Raw genomic sequence first — 22,129 nt, 5'->3', positions numbered from 1 at the left:
GTGTATAAATCCATGTGCCAGAAACCAAGTGCGTGCATATGTATGCATGCGGTATTGGTGAAGGAGACAGGTTGAGTACGCGTACCCGTACGCGTACCCACGAAAGTTTCATACCGAAAATTTCTGCTGGAGTTTATAAGTTTGCAAACTAGTAAACTAGTCACCTTAGGTATGCGTACACATGAAAGTTTTCGAACCAAAAATTTCTGTTGAGTTTGTAAACTCAAATCCGGTAGCTCAGGTACGCATACCCGTACTCGTCCCAAGCTGGTTCTTTCTCAAATCCGTAGTTCATGAACTTAAAATAATAAATTATAAGGAATGCAATCTTTGCAAACTGTGGCTATATTATTCATGAATTGATTGACTTGAATCAAACCGATTTTGTTTCAATTGTTTCTCACCTTCACAGACGAAGCGAACTTCATCCCACCATTTCCTCTCAGTCTCTCATCGAACCTAAACCTATACCAGATCTGCAACTTCATTTCTCATCACAGAAATCAGCATATTAAAACAATGAAACTCACTTGAGTCACTACTACTAACTAGCAAAACTTAATTTCCTCTAGTTTCTTACCCTAAATCTAGTTTCTTACTCCTTTGAGACTCAAGACTCTCTTCCCTCTCTGCTCACTCCAGCCGCCACCACCACGACCTCACCACCACCAGCGTCTTCTTCTTTCTACTTCTTTTTCTTCTTCTTCTGATTCTTCTTTCTTTCTCACAGTGATTCATATTCATCAACATTTGAAGAATCAACTAACTTACTTCTCTTAATAACTAATGAAATATCATTAGCAAGGTAAGTTTAATGATTAGTTTTGAGTTTAGTTGTTTTGGGTTCAGATGTAATTGAAGAATCTGTTAAAAATAAAAATTAATTTGTGATCATTATTCTAGAATAATCTTGAAGTTCCCTAGACTAGGTAAAGCCCAATACATTCTAGAGTTTTTGGGCCTCTAGAGTCTTCTTTTTAGTCACATGTAATCTAGAGAATTCTTTCTCTAGAATTCTCTTAAGGCATAGTAGATCATAGTCTCTAGAATTTTCATTTCTAGAGTTTTCTTCACTAGGCCTATAAATAGGCACTCCATGGTTTCATTTTGATCATCAAAAACTCAAGTGAGTAACCAAGTAGTAGAGTGAGAGCTAGAGTTAGAGTAAGAGCCAAAGTGCCTCTTTGTAAACAACTAGTGGAAGCCAAAGTTGCTACACAAACCTCTTGTAACATTTTCATTTTCATATTAATCAAAGCCTCACTTTCCAATTAACCAACCTCTCTTTCAAAATCATTTCCATAAACCCATCACATTTCCGCATTGCGCCAACAAATTTGGTATCAGAGCAAACCTAACCCAGTAATCCTAAAATTCTACTCATGGCAATTAACCAAAATATTCAAGGTTTCAACTATGCCCAAAGTCTAATTCCAATTTTTGATGGTGAGAGTTACGATTATTGGAGTCTACAAATGAAGACACTATTCATTTCACAAGACCTATGGGATTTTATAGAAGAAGGTTATAAAGTACCAGAGTCGGCAGAAACTCTGTCGTCATGACGGACGCAGAGAAAAAAGAGTATAAGGAAAATAAGAAGAAAGATGCTAAAGCATTACTGTTTCTACAACAGGGCGTAAGCAAAGCTATTTTTCCTCGAATTTCGGTGGCAAAAACTTCACAGGAGGCCTGGAATATTCTCAAAGTAGCATTCCAAGGATCAGAAAAGGTAATCTCCATTAAACTACAAAATTTATGGCGAGATTTTGATATTTACTTATGAAAGAAAATGAAACTATCCAGAACTTCTTCTCAAGAGTTACTGGCATAGTAAATCAATCAGTAGTTTGGAGATACCATTGAAAAAAAGAGTGGTAGAAAAGATATTAAGAAGCTTACCATTCAAATTTGATCATATCGTCGCTGCCATTGAAGAATCAAAAATTTATCGACTCTCTCGGACATGAATTAATGGGTTCACTCGAGGCGCACGAGAAAAGAATAAATAGGTTCGCGGAGCAACCATTGGAGCAGGCATTTCAATCAAAATAAATTTCAGTGAGAAGAAAAATACAGAAGCCAAAAAAGAAAGCTCTAGAGGGGATCATCATCCAACTCGCAGTATGAGAAAGGGTCGACGTCAAATCAAGGACCCAGAAATTACTCCCGCGGACGTGGAAAAGGAAAAGGAGGTTATAGAAACAACAATCAAAGGTACAGAAAAAATAACTCCTCAAATCTCCGATGCAATGTTTGCAAAAATTTTGGACATGCAACTGAAGATTGCAAGTATAAGTGCACCAAGTGTGATAAATTAAATCACATGGAGAAAGATTGTTGGCTTAATGAAGCAAACTATTCTGAGAAAAACAATTCTCATAATCAAGTATTCTATTCCTGCCTCACCTCGCAACAAGAATCGCAAGGTATATGGTACGTCGACAGCGGATGCAGCAGCCATATGACAGGAAACAAAGAATATTTCGTAAAATTGGAGGAACATGAGATTCCGCCAGTCAAACTTGGAGATGGAAAGTTCCAGAATGTTGAAGGAAGAGGAGTCATATCCGTACGTACAAGGTCAGGTAAAACTCGATACATATCTGATGTTCTTTATGTTCCTGGCCTAGCTCAAAATTTATTAAGTGTTGGACAACTTATAAGAAAAGGGTACTCACTACATTTCGAAGACGGAGAATGCACAATTTACGATAAAATTAATAATCAATTGGTGGCAAAAGTAAAAATGTCAGGAAATTTTGTCTTTCCCCTATCTATGCCATCAATTGAAAATTGTGCAATGAGTACCAACCATATTGACGAAGGAAAGCTATGGCATTTGAGATACGGGCATCTCAACTACAGATCCTTAAAGGTTCTAAAATCAAAAGGCATGGTAATTGGTCTTCCCAATATCGACGGTGGAGATAAAGTATGTGAAGGTTGTATTCTAGGGAAGTTTCATAGACTTCCATTTACGAAGACATCGTGGAGAGCAAGAAGGCCCCTCGAATTGGTGCACGCTGATATATGCGGTCCGACAAGAACAACTTCACTCAACAACAGAAGATATTTTCTCTTATTCGTGGACGATTATACCAGGATGATGTGGGTGTACATTCTTGAGCAAAAGTCCGAGGCATTCACTAAATTCCTAGAATTCAAGGCGCTGGCAGAGAAGCAAAGTGGCCATCAATTGAAAGTTTTCCGTATAGACCGTGGTGGAGAATTTACTTCAAAAGAGTTTATCAACTACTGCAAAGAAAATGGAATTAAAAAGGAGCTCACCGTCCGATACACTCCACAACAAAACGGCGTTGCGGAAAGGAAAAATCGTACGATCGTGGAAATGGCTCGCAGTATGCTAAAAGCAAGGAAGCTACCCAACACCTACTGGGCGGAAGCAGTCAACACAGCAGTGTACATCCTTAATCGCTCGCCAACAAAAGAGGTTCACAATAAAACTCCATACGAGGGATGGCATAATAAAAAGCCTGAGGTAACTTCTTTCAGAATTTTTGGTTGTGTAGCATACTCACATATTCCATCCCAACATAGAGAAAAGTTCGATGAAAAAGGAGAAAATCTTATATTCATCGGATATAGCGAGGAGTCTAAAGCCTATAGACTTCTAAATCCAGATACAAAGGAACTGGTAATATCAAGAGATGTTATCTTTGATGAATTCAAAGCTTGGGATTTGAATGATGAACCAGATAACCACGAGTCTCCACTACTCATCGAAGAAGAGCCATATCTGTCACACCAAGAAGAAAACACTCCACCAGCAAGCCCGAGATCTCCTAGTCCAACACAACAAAGTCCAAGCTCATCTGACTCAAGTGCCCCACCTAGAAAGGTGTGTTCCCTAAGAGATATTTATAATGTATCTAATTGTGCTTTTATAGCACTAGAACCTCAAAAATATGAGGAAGCGGCAAAAGAAGAAAAATGGAGAAACGCCATGGACGAAGAAATGCGAGTAATTGAGAAAAATAAGACATGGGAGCTCGTCAATCAGCCAGTTGATAAAGAAATAATTGGTCTGAAATGGGTCTACAAGACAAAATATAATGAAGATGGGTCAATTCAAAAGCACAAAGCAAGGCTAGTTGCAAAAGGATATTCCCAGCAACCAGGAATTGACTACAACGAGACATTCGCCCCAGTCGCTCGCATGGAAACAATTCGGATGGTGTTAGCTTTGGCAGCTCAACTCAAAATGAAAGTCTACCAATTAGACGTAAAGTCGGCGTTCCTAAACGGAGAACTAGAAGAAGAGGTGTACGTTGAACAACCTCAAGGATATATACGAAAAGGAAAAGAAAAAATGGTATATCGTCTCCGCAAAGCACTATACGGTCTTAAGCAAGCACCGCGTGCATGGAACAGCAAAATCGACAAGTATTTCCGAGATAATGGATTTGAGAAAAGTCCAAGTGAGCCATCACTTTACATCAGAAAACAAGGTACGGACTTCCTAATTGTCTGTCTCTATGTTGATGATTTAATTTATGCCAGTACAAAACAAGAGATGACAGAAAAAATTTAAGAAGGAGATGATGAAAGAATATGAGATGACAGACTTAGGGCTTATGCGATATTTTCTTGGGATTCAAGTAAAACAATCTCCAGAAGAAATATTCATTTCTCAAGAAAAATATGCGGAAGACTTACTGAAAAGGTTCAACATGATGGATTGCAAACCAATTGCAACTCCAATGGGTACCAATGAGAAATTGGTAAAAAATGATGGAGCGACAAAAGTTGATCCAACCTTATTCAGAAGTCTAGTCGGCTCACTGATCTACTTAACAAATACAAGGCCAGACATCGTCAATGCAACCAGTATTGTTTCTCGGTTTATGAGCGAGCCAAGCAAGTTACACTATGCAGCCGCAAAGAGAATTCTTCGGTATATCAAGGGAACGAAGGATTTTGGCATCAAGTATACAAAAGAAAAAGATAATGATTTAATTGGCTTCACAGATAGCGATTGGGCAGGTTCTATTGAAGACCGAAAGAGCACATCAGGCTATGTTTTCTGTATGGGAACAAAAGTTATCTCTTGGAGTTCTAAAAAGCAAAGCACGGTGGCATTATCGTCAGCCGAAGCAGAGTACATAGCATCAACAAGTGCAGCATGTGAAGCAGTGTGGCTAAGAAGAATAATGACCGACCTACAACAAAGGCAATGCAGCCGACGACTATCTACTGTGACAATATGTCTACAATTGCAATGACAAAAAATCCAGTCTTCCACGGAAGGACGAAGCACATAGAGCTACGACACCACTTCATCAGAGAGCTTGTAGAAGACAAGGAAATCGAGCTCCAATTCTGTCCAACACAAGAACAAAATGCAGACATTTTCACGAAAGCAGTCACGGTGGATAAGTTCAATCATTTCAGAGAAAAGCTCAACATCACAAATTAAGAGGGAGTGTTAAAAATAAAAATTAATTTGTGATCATTATTCTAGAATAATCTTGAAGTTCCCTAGACTAGGTAAAGCCCAATACATTCTAGAGTTTTTGGGCCTCTAGAGTCTTCTTTTTAGTCACATGTAATCTAGAGAATTCTTTCTCTAGAATTCTCTTAAGGCATAGTAGATCATAGTCTCTAGAATTTTCATTTCTAGAGTTTTCTTCACTAGGCCTATAAATAGGCACTCCATGGTTTCATTTTGATCATCAAAAACTCAAGTGAGTAACCAAGTAGTAGAGTGAGAGCTAGAGTTAGAGTAAGAGCCAAAGTGCCTCTTTGTAAACAACTAGTGGAAGCCAAAGTTGCTACACAAACCTCTTGTAACATTTTCATTTTCATATTAATCAAAGCCTCACTTTCCAATTAACCAACCTCTCTTTCAAAATCATTTCCATAAACCCATCACATTTCCGCATTGCGCCAACAGAATCAACCAATTTAGTTTTTTTTCGTATAATCAATTTTCTGGATTTTCATTAGAATGAAACCCTAGGTTTTTATAATTGGGGGATTTATAAATTGGGGGTTTGTAGTGGTAAGAAACGAGCGATTCTTCATTTCTTACATATTTTTATGTCTGGATTATTAGTTTTCTAGATCTGGTTCTGGTTTTTGATTTTTGTTATTTTTTTTTTGGTTTTGCTTTGAACCAGCAAGTACTGACAGAGTTGGAGTGGAAATTTAAACTTCCAAGGTTTCATATTTTCTCTCTATTCTTCAGTAATCGATTGGTTTTTTATATTTTTCATGTTTGTGCTAATTTTTGTATATTATTAAATCCATAAAAAAGTTTTGGTTTTTGTTTATGTGGTTCAGAAAAAATTGTGTTTGTACTATTTTTTCTGTTTGTGCAGCACGCTTGGTGGTACTAATGGGTGCCGAGAGTTCATTACAGGAGAAACCAAGGAGATTTTTATATCATGGTATGTTCTGGTTGGTTTGTGCTAACAAGTGAGGCTGTTTCAGTCATTCAATGTGTGTGTTTTGTACATGATTATGTGATAAGACTCCTATTTACTTGTTTATAGGTTATGGATATGTTGGTTCCAAGTCCGTGGGATATCTGAAATAGCAACTCTCGTATGTAAGTTTCTTTTAAGAACTATAATAAGTTCAAAAAGTGTACAATGAGCCGATTATTAGTTATGAGGTATCACGATGCACTTTGCGTTGCCTGTCCTATGGAAATTATATGATTTAAAGAGTTATTTGAAACTTTGAGGGGCTGCCTTATGTATAAGCCTTGGGAAGCAATTTTTCAAACAGGACATAATTTGTTTACTCGAGATTAATCACAAAAGTGGGCTGAGGATGAGAAAGCATTTATCTTAAGGTATATCTCATTTCATAATGTTGACTTTTGTTGTTTTCTCCATGTACAATATGCTTATGTAAGTCGGTCCAAATTTCTATATCTACTTCGTCCTTCATGAATTATAAGTTTCTCTCTACTTGAGATTCATTTGGTACATTCTAAGCATATGCCACAATCTTAAACCCCAGGTTTATGTAACCTTGATGGACACATTTCCTCTTACTCTTGATTACTTTTTGGTTTCTTTTGCTTTGAGATAACTATGTTTCTTTATTAACCAAACTTCTCTGGTTTTTGGCGAACCACAGGGCAGCATGCAGTTAAGTTTTTCAATTTGAACTAAAGATAATGAGTAAGCCTCCATAAACTTTGTATTGATGATTATGCTGTTATTTTTTAGTGCTAATGTTTTTCTGTTAGTCATGTCCTTATCGCGTTTGTGAATGCTCATGTCAGATCAATTGAGTTGAATTAGTTCATGTTAGATTTTCGTGTATTAAGATATTAAGCCAGACGATGTCCTGATGGGCTCATTTCAGTCTTTTTTTTCCTTCTAAATATGTTGTAGGCTTTTGATGAGATAGGCAGTGGATGGTTGTAATTGCTTAAGGATTGGAATGTACCCAAAGGGTTGTACCAAAAATTGCTCTGGTATGGTCAATCTACCAACTGATGTCTTCAATGAAGGATGGGAACCAATAGATGCTCCGTACTTGGTACTTATTTTACCTACTTGATTTTTAGTTTAGTCCTTAGTTCAACTGCTTTCATTAATCTGAAATTTTATTAATGCATCAGTCATTGTCAAATGCATCATTCATTTCATTACTCAGGTCCACGGCCTCATAGTGTTATCCTCCAACTTTACTCTTGCTAGCAGTATTAAGGGACCCTAGGATGGAGGAACTTAAAGTTAATTGGAACAGACGTATGTTATTGGAAGTAACCATTTTACAAGGTATGAATACAACTCCCCTTTAAGTTGATCTCCTGATCTCATTTATATCAATAGAATCTTAAGTTCAATGCCTCCACTTTTATTTTAACTAGTGTATGACCTTTTGCTCTTGCTCTTTTTTGTATCGTTGCAGATGAAATTGGCTCTTTGTGGCCGATGGAATTGGTTCTTAACAGTTGGAAACAACTTTATAAGGTATCAGTACGAGTCCCCATTTGTTTGATTTACTTATTCACTCCTTACTATGAAATGTCATAGTAAGCCTTCTCTTAATGCATGCCCCAATCCTGATTACACTTAACTAGTATGCAAATGTCACACCAATGAGTCTGCCGAGTGGGTATGCGAATGTTGATTTAGCTGATGTTGTTAGTATTCAATCCCTGGGTTATGTGCAAATATTAGTACCAACGACAGAATATTGTGGCTCTTTTTCTTTTTGAATTTGAAAGGTGTTTATCTTTGTTTCTGTAACGGTTTTGCTTTCATGCTCTTGCGCATATCTATTGTCAGGCATGCTCACATTCTGCGTTTTCCTATATGAGTTCGAGAGAAATATTTGGATTTGTATATATGTTCTATTAGGGTAAAGCTTTGAGTTTAATGCTTGTTGTTTGATTTTCTGAAATGATGCTGCCTTTGGGACTGAAAGTAGATATAGTTGCATCTTTTGTTCAAGTTAGGTGGGACAAATGATGCAATCTCTTTGTTATATGGCATTTAGATGTATAGGTCTTTTGGCACCTTGTCTATCATTAAACTTGTGGCATTTCTTATGTTGATACTCTAAATGTTTATTTTCAGTTTCCGATTATTAAATATAAGCAGTGGTTAATTGATGTTGAGATCTTACTTTCATTGCTGGTGCACCAGTCGTAAGTGCGTGGGCGTAATTCATCATCAGACAGTTCATTATTTTGACGGTTTAATCTTGTCTTTAAGAAACCTTGGACTTTAGGACTTGTAGCGCTCCTCCTTAAGAAACTTTGAACTTATGAATTAGGACTTGAATCCTTGTTTGTATGATTTCAAACTAAATTTATGAATACAATTTAAATATAATGATTATTTTATTGATGTGTGAGATTGCGAGTCTTAAACCTAGATAGTTACTCGTGACACAAAAAAGCTTCACGTTCTGCCATTATAATGATTCTTCTATTGATGATTTTTTTTAATGTTATGCAGAATAAACAACTAACTGAAGCTATTCAGAATGTTGTTGCTGCCAATGACTTGTAGTTCTCCTCTTTAAGAAACTTTAAACTTATGAATTAGGACTTGAATCCTTGTTTGTATGATTTTGAACTAAATTTATGAATACAATTTAAATATAATGATTCTTCTATGATGTGCGAGATTGCGAGTCTTAAACCTAGATAGTTACTCGTGACACAAAAAAGCTTCACGTTCTGCCATTATAATGATTCTTCTATTGATGATTTTCTTTTAATGTTATGCAGAATAAACAACTAAGTTACTAACTAAAGCTATTCAGAAAGTTGTTGCTGCCTATGACTGCAAGATCGTTGAAGGGTGCAAAATCATCGGCTTCTATGATTGTGAATTGTTGAAGGGTGCAAGATATCATGCTCGTGAATTGTTGCTTATGTTTTCTGCTGCATTGGTGTTACTTTGTACCAGATGGTTGGAAGTTGCTGCATTTAGACAAGTCCCATGGCCACTGCCTACCTACAATTGCGATTGGTAGAGGTGAATACCTTGTCCTTGACCAGTAGAGTTTAAATTTCTGCAAGTCTTGCGTCTTGTGACCAAGGATTTTGGTTCTCAGGTCATAATCACTGAAATTGATTACAAAATCCTTGTAGATTGATTTAGTTATTTCTTTGGGACTTGTAGTTGTATGATTTTGAACTAAATTTACAATTTAATGAATGGAACTGGCATCTGGTATGAAATGAATCATTATTTGTATTTTATCTGAATTTGAATTTCATTTGAATTGTCATTTGAGTTTCAGTATAATTTGAGTCTGAATCAGAATTATTTAATCCCAGTCAGAATTGCCGAAATCAGTTAGCTAAAACTGAATTATCTTTTTACATTAAAATAAATTAAATAAACGACGTAATCCAGGTGTCGTGCTCAACGGCATTTAGAAAGTATCGTAATTCAGCGAAAACTTGAAAGTGTCGTTCCAGAACACTAAATCTATGGCACTTTCAGCGGCAGCTCTGAAGTGTCGTTTAACTGGCCAAAACGACACTATCCGACTATCTTAAAACGGCCTTTTTCCATTAGTGATTCAAGTGAATCAAACCGATTTTGTTTCAATTGTGTCTATGTATAAAGACCTAAGCAATTGAACAACTCTAGAACTAGTTCTTATGAGTCATTTGAACTAGTTATGAGAAAGATGAATACGGTCAATATGAAAGTGCTCATATGGCTAACCATTGATTAACTATTTGTGAACCAACTAAGTGTACACGTTTAGGTATGGTTACTCAAACCTAAATGAATACATTTCATTTGTGTGTGACAAGCTAAGTTTCGTTCCAACGATTGAAAGATATTAGCTTGGTTGAATCAGGTTTTTCATCTAACAGTGATTATTGAATGCTTTGTTACCAAGGTAACTTAGATTGCAAACCCTGATTTGAAAACTATATAAAGGAGACATCTAGCAACTGGAAAAACTAATCCTCACACTTCTTGTGTGATACTAGTTGGTTTTGCTAGAGTCGATTCTCCTTTAACCGTAGGTTTCTTCTCGAGACCCTGTCGGTTAACAACTGAAAGACTTCATTGGGATTGTGAAGCCAGACGAAACCACTTTCTTGTAGTTGAGCGATCTGATCTTACCATTTTCTATCGTACGAGTTAAATCGAATAATTGACTTGAGATTATATCTCCGATATGGCAAGATAAAAAGAAATCACAAACATCTTCGTCTCATCGTTTGTGATTCCACAATATCTAGTTTCGCTACCATACGAGTTAGATTATAGTGAGGTGATTGATAATACTAGGCTTTTCTTCGGGAATATAAGTCCGGGTTATCAATTAGTTCCTGTTCACCTTGATTTATCAAAAGACGGAACAAAACTTATAGGTTTATATATGGGAGACAGATTTATCTATCATCGTATACTTTTCTGTGTGATACATATTTGTTTATTAAAGTCTTCGACTTTGGGTCCTAGCAACTCTTAGTTGTGGGTGAGATCAAATAAGAGAATCAAGTGTGTAGTATCCTGATGGGATCAGAGACGTAAGGAGCGCAACTATACCTTGAATCAGTATGAGATTGATTAGGGTTCAACTACAGTCCATAACGAAGTTAGTTTGTAGTAGGCTAGTGTCTGTAGCGGCTTAATACCGTGTGGTGTTCAATCTGGAGTAGGTCCCAGGTTTTTCTGCATTTGCGGTTTCCTCGTTAACAAAACTTCTGGTGTCTATGTTATTTCTATTCCGCATTATATTTTGTTATATAATTGAAATATCACAGATTGTGCGTTGTATCGATCAATTGTGAAACCCAACCTTTGGTTGTTGATTGGAAATTGATTGATCCTTGGATATAGGTCTTTGGTACCATCCAAGTTTATTATTATGATATTTGATACAGACTCGCAAATTCTTATTTACTTGAGTAAAGATCAAATCAGGTGACAGAGATATTTAACTCCTCGATATACTTTTCTCTAGATTGAGTCTGACTGTCTAGTTGATTCTCTAGAAAGTATATTGGAGTTAGTCCATATAGATTGCTAATCGAAATATTGGGTGAGGTTGTTATACCCCGGTTTTTCAATGATGACGTTTCAATCTTGAAAATGGATTTGATGAAGATAGTTGTGAATAACGACTTTTATAACATTATAAAAGAATGTTTCAATGATTGAAATGTAGAGTTGAGATTATGTAACCATCTATGGATATAAGCATATATAGTGTGTTCGCACACTAGTATATAAATCCATGTGCCAGGAACCAAGTGTGTACATATGTGTGCATACGGTATTGGTGAAGGAGACAGGTTGGGTACGCGTACTCGTACGCGTACTGGCGGAACTTTTCCTCCCGGAAAATTCTGCTGAGTTTGGAGTTTACGAACTCATAAACCAGTCACCTTAGGTACGCGTACCCGCTCGCATACTGGTGGAACTTTGCTACCTGAAAAATTCAGCTGAGTTTGGAAACTCAAATCCGGTAGCTAAGATACGCATACCCGTACGATTACCCAAGCTGGTTATTTCTCAAATAAGACCAGATCTGAGCAAGGATTTTTGATTCAAATGAATTATAAGGAATGCAATCTTTGAGAACCGTGGCTATACTGTTCATGAATTGATTCAAATGAATCAAACCGATTTTGTATAATCATCATTTTTTCTTTTCTAGTTTTAGGTAATAGTTATCGAATAAGATGTATCTACATCATTTTTTGTGTCTTTCAGCATGTTTCTTCGCCGTTTTGGGGCGATTTTTCTTCGTCGTTGTGCGGCGAGTTCTTCAATATTTGATGGCTAGTTCGTGGATTGCTACTCTCGATTCAAAAACATCAACGATTCGACACTCCTTTCTTTCAGCAGCATCTCTTATCATAGAAGAATACAATCAAATCAAATGGTCGAAATTATTTCCGTATACATAATCAAAAATTGGGTATCTCTGCGGTTTATCGCTATTTTTCTTCGCCTACTTGTAGTTGATATCCTTATTTGTATTAGGGTTTTGATTATCTTGATATTTTTTATGTTTTTGTTAATCTTGTAAGTGAACATGTAATCACTATTTTGATTTGAATGAATTGAAATTCGAAAATGATTTGTGTCACACGTATTTAGTGCACCCAATGCACCCAATATTATGTGGCATCTATTCGGTGATGACGTGTTAATTAAAAGGAAAAAAGAACATGTTTACATAAATTAGTGTTTCTTCTTATCATTTACAGAGACCAATATCAAATCGGGAGAATCTAAACCTACGTCATCCCATAACATTTACACACAAAGCAATCTCACCATGTCAAAATCTCATTTAAGTTTTTTGATTTCAGAATTAGTTTTTGGTGTTACCACACTTTTTTATGATTTGTTCTAACCATTACGGTAAACTAAAGAACCCTAACCTCATTAGCCATAACGTGGATTTCAGATTACGTCTTAAGAAAAAAATTTATTACCCAAAGATCCAAGAGGTATCATCAATGGTTACCAAAAAAATTAAAAAATAGCTGTAATTAAAACTTGGTACTAGTGATGATGTTGTTAATGAAGCATGATTCTTGACCTTCTGCTCCCATTAACAATTAGGTATTTTTTCTAAAGAACAAATTGAATTGATGGTTTTCCTTTGTTCTAAGTTCTAACTTCTTTGTTCTAAGTTCTAACGCAGAGAGCACATAACAATCAGTCTGCATGATAAATCTCATACTATATCTAGATCTGATATAAAAAATCGTACAGAATCAACATCCATTGAAAGTTAAAACTTAAAACGTTCTTCAACGATTTATTTCCCTTTAACCAACACCTGGATGACACACCTAAAGTTGGGTGCAGTTGGGTGCACTAAAACGGGTGCCACAAATCATTTTCGAAAAAAAAGAAAAAGAAAAAAAAGGCATTTACCACTTATACACAATGATTACGTAAAAGATATCCCGTTTTAACAGCAATTACCACCGAATATATCCTAACATTAGTTACCAAAATATATCCTAATATTAATTACCAAAATGTATCCCGCTTTAAGAGCATCTCTAAGAGAAGGTGTAAAAAACCTTACCTGGATTTTTCATTTAATCCTTTTATTTATGGGGTTTACACATAGAGTAAATATAGGACCTCATATCTAAAAAACCATTTCCAACAATGAGAAATTTAATCCTTAGAATTAAAAGAAATTTGGTTAAAAACATGACGTGGAGGTGCAATCAGATGTGTAGATAACACTTTCTTGAACACCTTCATATTTAGTAATTGGTCTCCTAATTTCCAGGACCCTACTTTTGGAGATGGATTTATGCCAAACGAGGGTCTAAAATCCTACGTGTCACTAAAAATAAATAGATCCACCCTCTGTTGGAAATGCTCTAAGAATGTTCCATATATGTAAACTATTACCAGTAATTACGAATGTTCGGTTATAATGATCGAATTTTTTTTTTTGATCAGTTATAATGATCGAATATTGTTTTTTTGATCAGTTATAATGATCGAATATTCTCGAGTCAACTCTACGATCTCTTATATATATATTCTTCTTCATCGACAGAACTAGTCATTGAGTATACATTCATTGTTTACTCATCTTATCAAAAATTCCTAGAGAAAGCGAGAAAGAAAGCGCAGAGAAACTCGCCAGCACCAAATTCTTTACTGATCAGAAAAAAAAAAGAAAAGAAAAAAGGGAGTAGAGAAAATGGCAGGCAGGAATTTGAAGATGAGTTTTGTGATGGTGATGCTGATATTGGGAATGTTTGTTAGGAAGAGTATTGCACAAGATTATGGCAATTTAGACATTGAGTGTTGGGATGAATGCGTGTCAGATTGTCAATACGTCGGAGATGTTGATCCAACTATATGTCCTATGGGTTGTCGCCTAAAGTGTGAAAAGGATCTGGCTTCTGTCGGTAAGGTTACCTCTGCATACGCCTACTGCAAAGTTGGTTGTGCATTTTTCAACTGTATCAACAAAAGCACCGCTCAAGCTCTTCGGGGACAGGAAGTGATTGATTGTTATAAATTCCATTGCGGTAAAGAATGCACCAAGTATTAAGAAACATGGATCAACCGAATAAGATGGATTGTACCTTATTAAAATGTTATAATATTCTGATCCTAATTGTCAAAGAAATCTCAAAAACTAAATGGTAGCTAATACTGCTTTGATCCTTATTGTTTGATTTAACAGGGGGTTAGTCAATTGAGATTTGTAGAGATTTAGTTCTTTTTCTTTTCTTGAAGGATTAATATCAAAATACTAAAAACAATAACTAAATAAGATACAATTAAATTCATAAAAAATGAAAAAAAAAGAAGAAAAGAATTGTTGTCTTCCAATACCTAATAAGTTTACTAGAGATTACAATTGACTAACCCCTGTAAATGACCCACCTCTTTGAAGATCACATTTTAAGAGCTTGTTATATGTGTAAAATGGTAAAGGTACAACAAGCTTTTGCTTCTGTTACAGGGTTCGTTGAAGCCTTTCATCCTCCCTGGCCTAGAGGAAGAGGAGTGGTGTTCGAGTTACATACCTGGTCAGTAAGATTCCTCAAACTCACAAAAACTAGTTTGGGGTCTTTCGAATTAATGTTATGTTTTGATTTCACTAGTGCAAACTACTGTCAGGTGGATGCAAGAGCTGTTGTTACTTGGAATGGCTTAAAACTAGTTTGGGGTCTTTCGAATCAGTTTTTGGTTGATTTTGTACCGGAGAAGTCAATTCTTGGTTGATTTTTTATTGCTAATGACCGATTTTAGACTGAGTCAACAATGAACTCAGTGATTTAAAGGACTTAAATGTCTCTGTACAGCACTCAAACGGCGACATCCCGAAGATAACGGACAGAAAACGTTTTTTCAAAAAGACGTTTAAAACCGGACTTAACATCACCAGCTTCATAGTTACATGATTCAGGAATAATAATGGTTGCCACCACGATAGAATTATTCCAGAGTATTTAGGAAGAAAAATATGCAGGCAAACCAATTTTCACAAAAATATCCCGGATTAAAAAAAAAACATACATAGATTTGATCACACACTACGAAAACGGTCCGCGAGTTATAACCCCAGAGGTATCATGCACCATCCTTCCACAAAAAACTCATCAAAACAAAAGTAACACAAAAACTCATCAAAAAAAAAATTAACACAAAAACCCAAATTTAAATGTTGGTTTCATCAAATTTTATTTTGGTTTCGTCAAATTTTAGAAACCAAAATAAAATTTGATGAAACCAACATTTAAATTTGGGGTTTTTGTGTCAATTTTTAAAAATTTGGGGTTTTTGTATCAATTTTGTTTACGATGGAGTTTTAGTGGATCCCAACATTTGAGTGGGGTTTTTGTATCACAAATTTGGTCACCTTGGGTTTTTATGACTAGTTTTGTTTTGATATATCACTACCAATATATATCCCATTTTAACAGCATTTACCACCGTATACACAATAAATACGTAAAAGATTGATATCCCGTATCATCCTCGGATGGCATTCTTGGTCCTTGTCCTGCTCCATTATGGCTCATTTCTCTTGTTCCCTATCCAGGTAATGGTGTACAATTATCGTCAAATTGGATAAACCTGGAGGTTATGCGCCTCCTCTCTCTCGGGTCAAGCATCGGTATTGGTTTTGATGCCACACCTAACACCTCAAAGTCAATTTTGCATGCTCTTATTGCAAGAGATGGTCCCATAGACAAATTTAACTCACCTTTTATCTTCCCACCTCTAAATACCCATTCGGATACAAATTTTGCTTTATCTCATTTTGATTCAATTGACCCCAACAACGAGGTTCTCTATGAACTACCCATTGCATCTTTCAATCCCAATCTACCATCGGAAAGTATTGAAGACATCTTACCAGATATTTCGAACATTTTCTCTAACCCCGTCCACAATAATCCAGTTTCTCCATCTACAGAATCCCCCCCTTATCCCAAGCCTCAATATCCGGTTTGAACCCTCCAGGTGTTTACACAAAAGCCTCAACCAGTTTAGATCCCCTTGAATCATCTCAATCTCCTCCTTTTATCTCTGATTCCCTTGATCCCTCTTCATCCCCCGTATCCCCTAATACACAAGAAAATATCCAGCCTTTGATACCCAAAAAGTTACAAAGAGAAATTCGAAGATTGGACATCAGTGTTCCTCCACAGTCTTCCCCGGAAGGCGCCAAGTCTGCAAGGAAAAGGGCTCAAAAGAGTTTCAAATGAGTGGTACATTCATGTCCTGGAATGTAAGGGGCCTGTGCTCCCCCTCCAAAAGAGCGGCAGTCAAGCAGTTGCTACAACTCCATAAGCCAACCATCGTAATTTTGCAAGAAACAAAAATGCCAACATGCAGAAACTCAGACATTGTTGACATATGTGGTTCAAGATCGATGGGATGGACTTTTCAACCGTCCATTGGTGCCTCTGGTGGCATAATCATAATATGGAATCCCAATATAATTGAAGTTCTATCATCATTAGAAGGTGCTTACTCTATATCAGTTGAATGTAGATTTATTTCCACTAACTTTCTTTGGCTTCTCATAGGTGTGTATGGTCCTAATAACCTCTTTGAAAGAAAACTTTTTTGGAGGGAACTGTACTATATCAGAGGCCTTTGGGAAATTCCTTGGGTGATTGGTGGTGATTTCAACGTCATTAGAAGAATTGAAGACAAGAATAATCTCGGTAGAACAACTCGGAGCATGAGAAAATTCTCCCAATTCATTTCCACCCATGCTCTGATAGATCCCCCACTTATTGGATCCAGATACACATGGTCGAATGGTCGAGCATCTCCGGTCCTAACCAGAATCGATAGGTGGCTATTCTCAACAGATTTTGAGACTAAATTCCCATTCATTACACAATTGGCAAAGACAAGACCAACATCCGATCACATCCCGATAGTGTTGGACTTGGCTGATCCATCATGGGGTCCATCTCCTTTTAGGATTGAATTGATGTGGTTCGAGCATCCTTCTTTTATGACAAGCCTCTCTGAATGGTGGTCGTCTTTTACCTTCACTGGATCTCCAAGCACAGTATTCTGGAACAAGCTTCAATCTCTCAAACACAAGATAAAAGAGTGGAATAAAAAGGTGTTTGGTCTTCTTGATCCCAAGATACAAGTATGTCTACACACCATTGATGTTCTAGATGGCATTGAAGCAAATTTGGGTTCTCTATCACCAACTCAATTCATTAATCGTGCTCAGGCTAAAGTAGACTTCGAAAATATGTCGGTTCAGAAAGATATTTCCATGAAACAAAAGGCGCGAAATGAATGGTTGAGAGATGGCGATCGAAACACTACTTTCTTCCACAAGGTGGCATCTGATAGGAGAAGGTCAAATATGATCAAGCAATTGTTCATCGATGGCAATATCGTAAAGGAAAAAGATATCATTGTCGACCACATCACTGGATTTTATTCTAATTTATTCTCGGAAGAATTCCCCCACAGACCCAATATCGGAGACATCAATCTACCACATATCTCTGAAGATCAAGCTGATGCATTAGACGCAATGATCACCGAGGAGGAAATACTGACTGCTCTCAAAAGCTTAGCAAATGATAAAGCTCCAGGTCCCGATGGATACCCCATAGCATTTTTTCAGAAATGTTGGCCTATTCTCAAGTGTGACTTCATGGCTATGGTTCAAGAATTTTCAACTACGAGTTTCATGGATACAAGACACAACTCAACATTTATTACCTTAATTCCAAAGAAGCATCATGTGGAGACTGTCAAGGACTACAGACCAATAAGCCTTCTCACAAGTGCATACAAGATCATTTCCAAAGCTTTGTCATCACGTCTCCAACCTCTAATGACAAGTTTAGTTGATCCAAGCCAAACGGGTTTCATCTCTGAAAGACAAATCATTGACGGTATTCTAATTGCCAATGAAATTGTGGACTCAAGATTAAAAGACAAGTCTCCCGGTCTGATATGTAAAGTGGATTTAGAGAAAGCCTTCGACAGAGTGAGCTGGTCCTTTTTAGAGGATGTATTACGGAAAATGGGCTTCAAAGAGAAATGGTTGAGTTGGCTTAGATTCTGCTACGTCTCTCCAACTTTCTCAATTCTTCTAAATGGATCTCCTTTTGGTAACTTCTTTACCTCCAGGGGTCTCCAACAAGGAGACCCGCTATCTCCTTTACTCTTTGTGCTTGTCATGGAAGGTCTGTCTAAAATTATTGATAAGGCTGTGGAGTCTGGTTTGTGCTCTGGATTCACAGTGAAGCAGGGGACCCCATCTATATCACACCTTCACTATGCAGATGACTCATTTTTTTTCATCAATCCTGATTGGGAAGAACTGCATAACCTCATGAGTATTCTCAAGTGCATCGAGGCGGTGTCTGGCCTGAGGGTGAATCCATCTAAGACAAAATTAATCCAAGTGGGAATGGTTCCAGAACTTGAAGACTGGGCTGCAAGACTTGGTTGCTTAACAGAGAAGATCCCTTTTTCATACCTAGGTATGCCACTTGGAGCAAAATCCAAAGCAAAATCACTTTGGGATCCTGCTGTGGAGAATTTTGAACTCAGATTACCTTATTGGATGAAAGGCTTTCTCACTAGAGCTGGGAGAGTAGCCCTTGTAAAGTATGTTCTGTCTAATCTTGTTGTGTATTACTTCTCAGTGTTCCAAGCTCCCATATCAGTCGTCAAGTCACTAGAGAAAATTATGCGGAATTTCATTTGGGATAGCGGTGGATCCAAAAAAACGCATTTGGTCAAATGGGAGGTGATGATGAAACCAATTAAACTTGGTGGGCTAGGTATCAAGAATCTAAGATTAATGAATCAAGTTCTTCTCTCAAAATGGGGTTGGAGATTTGGTAATGAACGTAACACTCTATTGCACAACATCATGTGGAACAAATATGATGGACCTCAGTCCATCTGGGCTCCTCAAATTCCGTCAACTCCTTATGGTTGTTCTGTATGGAAGCATATCGCAACTCAGGCTCAATTGGTGGTATCACTCTCACATCTTTCAATCGGCGACGGTGCAATAATAGCTTTTTGGCTCGACAAATGGAACATAGAAGGCAATTTAAAGGAAATGTTTCCTGCTCTCTTCAAATTAGCAGGCCTCAAACAAGGTACAATCCGCGAGCACATTTCAAGCGACAACCGTTGTTGGTCCTTCCACTTTAAAAGAGATCTCAAAGAACCTGAAGTTGCCCAACTTATGTCCTTATTGGTGCTCATTGGTGATACTCCCCCAACTTTGACAAACCATCCTGACTCCCGCACTTGGTCTCTCAAGCTCAGGTACATTCTCAGCCAAATCTACCTACAAGTTCCTCACAGATATCACTCACGACCCATCAACAACACAGACCTCTCCTTTTCCCCACAAGACCATATGGAACCCTTATGTTCCCCCAAAGGTCTGTTTGTTCTTCTGGACTGCTGCACTTGATAAGATTTCCACTCAAGATGCTCTGCAACGAAGAAGTCTCCATCTCGCAAGTCGTTGCCCACTTTGCTTGTCCGAATGCGAATCGTCGCAACACTTTCTTTTGAGTTGCAAGTTCTTTAGACAAGTATGGTCATTAATCTTTCCTAACCACCTCCCTTGGAACCCACCCTCGTCAGTTCTACATTTGGCACAAAGTTGGTCTGCCAATGGCATAAATGGTCCGGCAAAGAAAATGTGGGATTTGGTTCCAGCTGCAGTTTTGTGGACAATTTGGAATGAGCGGAATAGAAGAATTTTTGAGCAAAAATCTCTCTCTCACTTCCAAGTAAGTGTAGAGGTCAAAACATCCCTTTTGACTTGGAGTTGTGCCTTTAAAAGAGATTTTAAATTTAGGCTAGACTTCTGCATCTTCTCGTGGGATAACATGTTCTGCTGAGATAAAACTTTCATTGTTTACTTTTTTTCTTTAGTTTTTCTTTCGTTTTTTCCGTTATATCTGCTTGCTGTAATTTTTTCTTCTCATTTCAATAAAATTCTCCTTTCTCGATCAAAAAAAAAATTTGATATCCCGTTTTAACAGCAATTACCACCGTATGCACAATAATAATTACCAAAATATATCCCAACATTAATTACCAAAATATATCCCGCTTTAAGAATGTTCTATATATGTAAACTATTACCAGTAATTACGAATGTTCGGTAATAATGATCGAATATTCTCGAGTCAACTCTAGAAATCTGTTATACTCTCTCCATTTCACAAAGATTGTCCGCTTTGACTTTGTCAAAATATTAAGGAGACCATACTATTTTACTTGACTACCCTTAGTTACTTACTTATTTTATTTTAATAAAAATGCTAGCAATAAAGACTATCCAAAATTGTTGTGAGAATTATAAATACGAAATATAAAAGGAAAATTTAAAAAATATCGTATTTATGAAGTATAAACTTTATAAGGAATTTTATTTTTAGAGTTAAATGTATATTTTCTTGAAAGGAATGAAGGATATATTTGTTTCCTTAATTATACTAATTTCTTTAATATTTTAGATTCAGTCACGTTAAAAATGGATTTATGAATATAAAGAATTCAAGGGTATATTGGAAAGTTCATTAAAAAAGTATGACTATAAACAGAAGTTGGACACAATTTTGAAACTGACGAAAAAGGAATAGAGGATGGTCTTTGCAAAACAGAGGGAGTAATAATCTACAATCAGTATATATATTCTTCGTCATCGACAGAACTAGTCATTGGGGATTCATTCATTGTTTACTCATCTTTTCAAAAATTCCTAGAGAAAGCGAGAAAGAAAAGAGTAGAGAAAATGGCAGGCAGGAATTTGAAGATGAGTTTTGTGATGGTGATGCTAATATTGGGAATGCTTGTTGGGAAGAGTATCGCACAAGATTACGACAATATGGACATTAGGTGTTGGGATACATGCGTGTCAGATTTTCGATTCAGAGGAGATGCTTTTCCAACTGTATGTCCTGCGGCTTGTTACCTAAAATGTGAAAGGGATCTAGCTTCTCTCGATAAGGTTACCTCTGCATACGCCTACTGCAAAGTTGGTTGTGCAGTTTTCAACTGTATCAACAAAAGCACCGTTCAACATCTTCGTGGACAGGAAGCGATAGATTGTTATAAATCCCATTGCGGTAAAGAATGCACCAAGAATTAAAAAAGATGGATCAATCGAATAATATAGATTGTATTGTTGATCCATTACTGGCTTTATCTTGTTTGCCGAAAACTTTGCAGCTTCTCTTTTTGATTTAGGATAATTTACAGGCTTTTTCAGATTTTATTTTATTTTTTTAATTTTTGGTAAGTCTATTAACGATATATGTTTCATATAATCGTACCTCTACAATAACTTCACAGTTGTAACAATATCTTGTAGTCTTACTGTTCTACAGCACTGTAACAAATAAGTCTTAGTCTTCCAGTTTTGTAGTTCACTTGGTTAGATATGATTTATCTTTACTTAGTCTTTGTTCTCCTGATTTATTGTAAACCCTACTGTAAATGTAACTATATATAAGCATTGAATGAAAGAACAATCTTCACAGTTGTGAAAACAAATACACTGTCTTCTAAATTCTTTATGGTACCATCGTGCTAGGTTAGATCCGAAACCCTAAAATTACACTAGGTTACATCGTACACCCTACAAACATCCAATTCTCAAAACAATGGTAGACGGTGAC

At 36.7% G+C, this 22,129-nt stretch overlaps 1 long non-coding RNA gene across 1 annotated transcript; it reads left to right on the top strand.

The window, feature by feature from the left end:
• Positions 1-394: 394 nt before the first annotated feature.
• LOC113308930 lies at positions 395-9,680 on the top strand. Its single transcript, XR_003340186.1, has 8 exons — positions 395-805; positions 6,144-6,184; positions 6,345-6,413; positions 6,519-7,157; positions 7,374-7,521; positions 7,639-7,763; positions 7,897-7,958; positions 9,227-9,680. It is a non-coding gene; the product is annotated as an uncharacterized LOC113308930 (long non-coding RNA).
• The last annotated feature ends 12,449 nt before the right edge of the window (positions 9,681-22,129 follow it).

This window comes from Papaver somniferum, chromosome 9 (assembly GCF_003573695.1).
Source record: "Papaver somniferum cultivar HN1 chromosome 9, ASM357369v1, whole genome shotgun sequence".
In the NCBI taxonomy this organism is placed as follows: Eukaryota; Viridiplantae; Streptophyta; class Magnoliopsida; order Ranunculales; family Papaveraceae; genus Papaver; species Papaver somniferum.
This window is presented reverse-complemented; position numbering and strand designations above follow the sequence as displayed.